Source organism: Artemia franciscana, chromosome 4, assembly GCF_032884065.1.
Source record: "Artemia franciscana chromosome 4, ASM3288406v1, whole genome shotgun sequence".
Taxonomy (NCBI): domain Eukaryota; kingdom Metazoa; phylum Arthropoda; class Branchiopoda; order Anostraca; family Artemiidae; genus Artemia; species Artemia franciscana.
Genome location: NC_088866.1, coordinates 5,792,564 through 5,801,813, shown reverse-complemented (window position 1 = coordinate 5,801,813; position 9,250 = coordinate 5,792,564). Strand labels below are relative to the sequence as shown.

The window sequence follows — 9,250 nt, the reverse complement described above, 5'->3', positions numbered from 1 at the left end:
GGTAAAGGGTGCAGGTTTGATTCAAGGTCTCCAAAAAGGCTCAGGGTATTAAGGTTAAAAAACTTGTAAGAATGTGCTAACCTTAAGAATGTTGAGAAGAATATCAAGCACAATGAAAACAAACTGTGAGAACGTTGACTGTCCAAAGGCATATCAGCAATATCTAAGGAACGCCGGAGGATGTTCAAGAGTTATCGAAGGGCAACAAGCCCTTCTTACCCTTGTTAGAAGCCCTTTCCCATTACACTAATTGGAATTTTGAAAAGAGTTATTTTGTCTATAATAGTCAACACAACTAATACCTATCCTTCCAAGGATGTCATGTCCTCCACAACCCTAGGGCAAGGACTGATGTGCCTTGCCCTTTGTGCCTCAAATTTTGAGGAGTATGCAAAGCTAATTTCGGAATAAAGCAGGACGTATGAAAGGGCAATTACACACAATAAACCTTGCAATATTTACGTCTTTAACATAGTGTTTTTCGCTATCGTGTTGGTCTTATGCTTGCTGAAGGTGCACTTAAAAATATGTCAGCAAATGGACTTAGTAAAGCCCCTCTCCCTTTACACAGAAATAAGTTCAGGTCTTATATTTGTTAATTTATGGATTTTAGCAGAGATAGCTTGTTTATGCTTACACAATTAAATTCGCCATCGTCAAATACTTAGAAAAACATCCTAACAACAATAATCAAAGGGTTTCCATTCTCCATCGTTTACAGCAGAAACTGTTGTAACGATAACTCATTGTAACCGTAATCTTACATGGGTGTTTTTGAAAAACTTTCTAGTGAGACATAATTTCTAGGGAACCCTGACACAGGAATAATAACTATTATTCAGATTTTACTGAATGGCAACGTATGATTATCCAAATAAACCACTGAGAATTTCAAAAGAGTCTAGAACCACTCAAAAATGGCGTTAAATTGACATAAAAGGAATCCCATCAATGAATCCCTATAATTGAGACTAATTTTTTTTTTCTCTTCTCGTACGGATGCTCAAATCAAACCACAAGTCGTAGAATATTTGGAGAGGCCTCATTTAATTCAAATCAAGTTAAAAAGAAACAAAAGTGACGACACCACAGGAAAGTGGTGTTTTTTGGTAATTCCTCTCAAGAAATTTTTTTACGTTTACATTATAGGCCAAGGGGGCGCTAACTTCCAGCCACCCGGTGTATATCTTGGACCGCCACGTGTGCCACACAGCTCCACCACGTTTGGAATATTTTCCGCACACCTGGCACAGTAACGAAAAATACTCTACACTTTCCCCAGAAACGCCTGGCGCACTCTCCAAAATGCTTTGCACAGTTCCGTCCGGCTTGGTACGTGCCACCTGGTGTACATGATTTCTGAGTGAGAGCCACCCCTCGTTGTAGGATAAAAGCTATAGATAATACGGCAATAGTTTTTAAGTTTCAACCTTCCTGTTTCTTCCATTAGAAAAACTGTGTTTTTTTTCAAATTAATTACTACCAAAATCGTCCCCGAAAGAAAAGCTTAACAAACTTCCTCGGTAAAACATGGGGCCAAAATGTTATCAACCGAAAGTTTGTAAAATAGCAGAAATTAATATACTTACAAGTTATGAACCATGACTTGCAAAATAGAAATGCTTAGGATATTAACGAAAACTAAGCACAAAGAACAAAACTATGGAAACCAATTGCGTTTGTACAATAGTTAGAGTAACACTGTGTAAACTGCAAAAAGCAGACGACAATATCCTGAAAAATTTTGGCAAGCATCTGCGAAAAAGACGCCTACATTATGCCAACTTCTTAAAAAGATAAGCAGTCACACGACGTGGCCACTCTGTCAATATAAAATAGATAGTCAATAGTCATTCAAGTTATTTGCGTTTAGGAGCATGGCTTTTCTGCCAAAGCTCTAATAGACGATAAGAGTACCAAGAAATTCAAAATTTTCCAGTTGCTTTCTAGAAGAAAATACTGGGGATACAAGTATGGAAGTCCCAAAATCTTATTATTTTTATCTTTATTTTAAAACCAATTATTCGTTCAAGATTTTTGAAATTTTACATTGCATATTAGACTAAAGACTAATATTCAGACAAATCAAGCCACACTCTAGCTCACAGATGGAAAGGGGGGAAATCCAGGACGTTTTCGGGATCGGTCCGTTTTTACTTACTGGAAGGGGTTGCCAGATCTCAAAGAAAACCGATAGGAAAATCAAAGCAAAAGAAAAGGTTGTTGGATCTCCGCAAAACATTGTGAGTAATAAGTTCCTAAATAGTTATCTCTGGGCGTCTTGCTCAACGTCTGTGGTTGGGGGAAAGGAATCAATAACATTTTGCAATTGGAATATCTTCAAAAATAGTTAACGGGTACTCTAATCGGGGATTTTCAGTGTCGGGACACAGCCAATGCCTGTAAACGTTACGTGAAGGGGAATCTGTACATCCAGGTCGTGATGACATTTAGGGAAAAATTAGCTGGATGTCAATCAAACTTCGTGAGAAAAAAAAACCGTGGGAGGGGTACCTTAACTTTGTCTTCAGGATATATATTGAAAGGAGATACCAAGCAGTAACAAAACTTTTTCGGAAGTGGGATAGTGTCCTAGGGGGTCCTTTTGGGGATCCACACCTTTTCTAAATTTTATGGGAGAAGAGGAACCTAAATTATTGTCGTCAAAACATCTAAGGGAACAGATTGTCAGATTTCAGTCAAACTTGATCAAAGGCAAGAGTCCAAAGGTGCCCCAGCAAGCCTTTTGGAATGGTTTTCGTACTCTAATCGATGTGGCAGAATGGGAAGTTTTTAGATTGTTGTCATTTGAACATTTGCCTGTCAAGGCTAAGGAGATTAACATTTTAGGGAAATTAGGAGCTAAAATATTTGCTATCCTTTGGAGGATCAGGAATCCACCAGACCTTTTTAGGATAGGGAAATGGATAAGCCCCTAGTTTCTTGCCATTGGGACATCAAGACACAAGAATTTATAAATTACAATAAAATTTTGCTAAAAATAGGAGGAATTTCTATGCACCTATTAAGAATATACTTCTTGCTGACTAGTGCAGAGGGAAGAGTTCACTGCATTTTGTCATCGATATATCTACCAGAATGAGTTGTCAAGTATCGACACAACATGGTAGTGCATGAGTGTAAATGACTTGGCCTTTTTTTAGAGTTTAAGCCCAAATTAACTTAGATGGTAGAAGCGGTCATTAAACTTTGCCATCAGAAGCCCGAAGTTTAAAAACAAGTTTTGGAAAAAAGAAGAAAAAATCCAAGTGAGGAAGAATCTCTATTTAAAGTTGACAGTAATAGTAGTTTCAGTAAAAGTAGTAGTCACAAGTGGCATTAGCAGTCGTCAAGTAGTAGTAGCAGTCGTCACAAGGAGTAGTAGTTCTTGCAAGGAGTAGCATAAGTCGCAAGTAGTAGTAGTCGCAAATTGGGGTAATGGTCACAAGTAGTAATTGCAAGCAGCAGTAGTAGTCGCATGTTGTATAGTTGCAGTCGCAAGTAATAGCAGTGTTTACAAGCAGTACTGGTAGTCAAAAGTAGCAGTAGTAGTGGTAAGTAGTAGCAGTTGCGGGAAGTACATTCAGTATTTGCAATTAATAGCAAGAGTTACAAGTAGTAGTAGCTGTCGTAAGTACTAGTAAACCCCACAAGAAGTAGCAGTTGTCGCAAGTAGTAGTAGTAGTCGCAAGCAGTTTCAGTACTAGCTGTAAGAAGTAGCAGAAGTCCCAACAGTCGGAAGTAGTAGTAGTATTCCCGAGCGGTAGTAGTAGCTGCAAGAAGTAGTAGTTGTAGTGGCAAGTAATAGCAGTCACAAATAGTAGTAGTAGTCGGAAGTAGTCGCAATCGTAAGTAGTAGTCCCAAAAAGTAATAGTAGTCACAAGTAGTAGCAGTAGTCACAATTACTAGTGCTCGTCACAAGTTGTAATAGCAGTTGTACGTAGTAGCAATTGTCGCAGTCTCACAGTCTCAGTAATCGCAATTAGTAGTAGCAGTCCCAAGTAGTAGTAGTTGCGAATAGCAGAAGTAGTCACAGCTGCAAGTAGTTCTAGTCCCATGTGGTCATGGTTGCGAGTACTCACAATCACAAGTAGGCTTTGTCACAAGTAGTAGTAATTCGCCAGTAGTTGCGGTAGCAAATAGTGACAGTCGCACTCTCAGTACTCTATTTCATTCCTAGGATATTGTCCCAATCCCATTTTTGCAACCTGGATGCACTTAAACTCATTTGGTTTAATTCAATAGTAGTAGTAGAAGTAGCAATAAAGACATTCTAAGACCACAATGGCTATATACAATGTTTGATAAAAAAAAAAGTTAAGAAACCAAAACAAGAGTGATTTCCAGCAATTGGCAACGAAAAGACAAAGCATACATTTAGGCAAGGAATTCCAACAAGTCATCCTCAGATTTTCTCTGTGTTCTGAGGACGGCTTAGAGCAGTTCCGTGCCGAAGTACTTGTTTTACCTTTATTGCTTCGTTTACTCTGGCTAAAAATCACCCTAGTTTCGGTGACTTAATTATTTTTGCCTTTTTTCTTCGTTTTTTTTTGTCTAAGCAGTAGCATCAGCGATAGCATTCCCAATCGCACTATTAGTGGCTGCAGCAATAGCAGTAGTTACGAATAGTCAGAGTAGTCGCAGTCGCAAGTAGTTGCTGTTGCAAGAAGTGACCGTCGCCAGTAGTCACAGCCGCTAATGTTCGCAGTCACAGTTGCAGTAGCACTAGTAGTTGTAGTGTTGATCCCGAAAGTTTCAATTTAAAAACCCTAATCGTTCCTAAAATGTTGCAGGTGCATCCTTTTGATAACCTGGATGCACATAATGCCTTTTGATTTAGTTCAACATCCTACTCAACGTTGCCTGAAGCTTTACCTTTTTAACTTTGGTCTTTTTGGACAAACCCTGAATCATACTTTTCCTTCTTTCCCTACATTAAATCCTATGTACCTAGAACAACCATTTGGATAGTTTACGACCCTTGCCCCCGGGTGTCATATCATTCCTTGAGGGGTAGTTGTTGGACCCTTTGACTATTTTGAACAAAATGGCTATCTCATAAATTTTGATCACTGTTGAGGGGCAAGGGGAGCTAAATGCTCTCCAATCACTTTCGACTCTTAAAAACAGCATTAGAACTTTCAACTTCAAATCGAATGAGCACCCTCTGAAGTTTTTACGTCAACTTTGTCCATATGAAGTGCTCTGGTAAAACAAATTAAATGAATAGATACGAAAAAAATTAGAGCCCACTTCGCCCTTTACATAGACAGAGCTATCCTCCGCCTGAGATGCATCAATAGACAAGAGATGATGTAATACATATATCTTTTGAAAAAAAACTTTCTGAGGTACGATGTCATATTTGATGACTCCGGCACCTGATTCTCCGTGGTTTGTTCTTTACTAGGATTCTACTAAGAAAAAATCGAAGACATTTTCTGTGGTTGAATAAGATGAAAATAAGGAATGAAATTAAAACTTGAAATGAACTAAATAATTCCATCCATGAGGAGCTACTGGCCTCCTCAACCCCCCCCCCCCCCTCTTTACGTCTAATTTTGACTCTTTGCCCACAAGATTGTAAGAACAGTTCAAATAGGAAGGATGGGGTAAATAGGCAGGGAAGTTATTCATAAAAGAATTCTAGTGGCTTTATTTATAACCAAAAATTAAGAAATACCAGTCACAGTGGTATATTCCCCGTAGATCTGACTAACGGAAACAGTAGCGACTCAAACAAATTTTGCATATAATAACAGGGACAAGTAGATAGGATCACAGAGTTAGGGAGCTTTAATGCTCATGTTGGTAGAAGTGGGAAATAACTATACCCCAGCTTAGGAAAATGTAAATCTTGCGTAAGGACGGAAAATAGCAGCGGTAAAAAATTGGTACAACCTTGTAGATAATCTAGTTATAACCAATACAGTATTTGGTCATAGATGGCCAGTAAGTTAACATGAAATTCATCGGATGGTAGGAGGATCATCCTTACAGATTAAGCTACTGTAAATTTAAGTCTGGCATTATTGACCACAAGTCTGACATTATTGACTGTAGGGTATATAGGAATGGTGTTATCAATACTGAAAGAAAAATATCGCCATCTAATAGTCTGTAGGGCTAATTTAGAGCTAAAGTTTAGAGGTAGTGTTATTTACCTTCTGGGTAGTTCTGATGTTGATAGGATGAGTGTATTGGATGAATCTTCCAAGTGCAGTTGCATATGATATTGGAAAGTTTAGAATTTGACATAATAGAACATGGATGGAATAATCTTCACTAGGTTGTATCTGACACAGCAACCATGAAAGTGTCAGGGAGATAGGTAATATGAGGGAAGGGTAAGGGAAGTTAAGAAGGTATTAAAATATGAATTAAGGAGATGCAGAATGAGATAAAAGGATGAAATTTCCAAGGATCTGGAATATGCAGCCCGATGAAGCAATAGTAATACATTGTATAGGCATGTTAAGAAGAGTAGATAAAGTAGTCATTATGTGCTGGTTCCAATGAAAGACAGAGACGGAGCATGGAACATAACTGAGAAATGTTGGAACATTTTGAAATTATATCACCTGAAAAAAAACAGCAATCCTTTGCTCCAGGCTTTACCGAGGCTTGACGCTGGAGTCCGTAGTAAATATAGAATTTTTTTTAAACATGAACAGGTGTAGATACATATTTTTTTTAGCTATTAGCACCATTATACTTTTTTCAGAAGGGTTACTTTTATATAATTATTTATATAAATATAATTTACATAATTATTTTATTCTTATGTGTTAAAGAGGTAATTTGTTTCCGTTCCAGGTCAAGGGGCAAGAAGGGAAATCGCTGCAAATAAAATTATCTTGCCAATCAGTTTTTATTTTATAACCTAAATAATATCATTTAAGAAAAAAAATTCTTCTTTAAATTATATTTAGTTTTCATTTGAATCTTGACTTTTGCAGTGTTTCTGCCATCCAAAGAGAAATTGTGTGCTACAAATGGTGTTTTTGTGAGATAAGAGAAAAGTTTTGGCAAAATTACTTAACTACTCGGAAAAAGGAAGCGGAAACACTTGGCAAGTTTTTTTTTTCATTTAAAAACTAATCAAAATTAACTATACTGTGAAGCCTGTATTAAATTTTTGGAAGTGTCTAAGAGATTAAAATCGAGTTCACAGTCTTTATATTTCAAATTGTATAGCACAACCAATTTGAAATATAAAGACTGTAAACTTGATTTTAATCTTACCTAAGCTATGGTATAGTCATTCCCTACTTATACCATAGTTGCGTTCTTAAAAAATTAAAGAATGCGAATTTTTATTAAGATGAAGATTAAAAAAAGGTCAATTCGTATTTTCTTTTATTTATTACTCTACACCTTTGCCACCAAATTTGTAGAAACTTTTTATTAAGACTTGTTCCGCCACGCATTGCTCTGGTGCTCCATTGCTCCGGTGGTCAACATCCTCTAAACTGCATCTCTTCGCAACGCATATGTTATAATTCTGCCATGCGTGACACGTCTCATCTGGTGCAAAGTGTACACGATCGTTGATAGCGGACAATTCATTCATTTTAATAAAAATTTGCATTCTTTAATTTTTTAAGAATGCAACTATGGTATAAGTAGGGAATGACTATACCCTAGCTTAGGTAAGATTAAAATCGAGTTTACAGTCTTTATATTTCAAATAGGTTATGTTATACAATTTATGTATTACATTAGTCCTGTGGTGGTGCACGGGACCCATAGTTCCTACAGAGCTGTAGCAACGCAGTACAGGGTCGACGCAAGGAGCTTGGTAGCCAAGAAGCGGTGTTAATACGATAGAATAAAAACAAAATATTTTACATTAGCTAAGAAGCGGCGTTAATCTGATAGAATACAAACAATATATTTTACATTATAAACTTTAATCTTTAGATTTTATTAATTACTGATTCATTTTCCAAAAGGTGATAGTTTATTTCTAGTAGAAATCATAAGAAACCAAGTTTCAATCAAGGTAAACCAAAGATCTGCTTTCCTATTGATTTATTTTGCTTGTTTCAAGCATATTTACGAAATCGAAGATTGAAGACAATCTCAAGTGAGGCAGTTGCCTTACCATTGGCTCATTTTTAAATCCCGATTCAATTTTTTTAATTTAAGGCTTGAAACAAGCTTGAATCAGCAACTTGCCTTGCTGTTTGACATTTTGCAAGCTTGGTTTAAGCTTCTATTGTGACAACAATCAAGGCCCAGTAGATAAAACAACGGAAAAACCAACGAACAAAAAATGTAAATATCAATTTTGATGGATAATTTACATTACAACTAATAAACTTTACATATTTGAAATCAGCACAGAAGTTAAGTTCTTTCGATATAGATTAGACGTAATTCGGTATTAAGATTTGTTTTTAACCTGTTCAAACATTGTTTTCTCAAAAGTACATTTTTACGCTAGTATTTCTTTTGTCCCATGGCAACCTTGTGTATGAGTAGTTAGAGGAGGTCATTTTATGTATTCGAGCTAAAACTATGTATCAGTAATACGTGCAAGATATTTACCCGTATTAAGAATATATGTTTAGTAGTGCCTTAATTTCATCAAAATCCTGGGGGGAGGGCAAATTTGGAGTCAATTTTCCCAAATCAAGGGAAAATTACAGTAAAAAATGAGATATACAGTACCATAGAGGCAAATATATAATATAGAAAACGGACCCGTTTCTCTGGATACTTTAATGCGGACTCATCTTAATTTTGACAGGATTAAAAAAAAATTCAGCTGAAAGGGGGGGGGAGGCAAACTTAGGCCTGAAAGTGGCAATTGCCCCCTCCCCCTGCTCTATATAAAATTACACCTCTGATGTTTAGCCGTTCCTCAACTAACGTTAAGAGAATAAAGCACACGAACATATTGATAGTAATTGGTCTAACGGCATCATCAATTCACGAAAATGTAGGAGGGGGGGGGTAATTTTTTAAACGAAGATAAAAAATACAATTATCAAACCTAGCAAAAACAGGAACTTGATACCTTGTTCCAAGGCATTCTTCAAAATGCCAGGGCAAGGTCCAATTTTCCCTCACCTCCTCCGAACTGACAGCATTGAATCCACCCACCAAAAAAAACCTGTGGCATATATCACTTAAATGTCAATATATTATCATTCTTGTCTTCCTCCATATGAGAAGAAAAAAAGAAGCTCAAATTGAATACTGAGAAGAAGCATTTTCAAGTCCTGAGAAGTTATAGCATAA

The 9,250-nt window shown here is 36.8% G+C and overlaps 1 protein-coding gene across 3 annotated transcripts in view; it reads right to left on the bottom strand.

The window, feature by feature from the left end:
* The window catches only part of LOC136025906 (uncharacterized), a 54,427-nt gene that overhangs the window by 14,665 nt on the left and 30,512 nt on the right, over positions 1-9,250 (bottom strand). The window contains exon 1 of one of the 3 annotated variants that reach the window (XM_065701966.1): positions 1,590-1,708. The exons of the other annotated variants lie outside the window; for them this stretch is intronic. The gene's annotated coding sequence lies outside the window, so the exon portion shown is untranslated. Of the gene's footprint in view, positions 1-1,589; positions 1,709-9,250 lie in introns of those variants that run through there. 3 annotated transcript variants of the gene reach the window in all.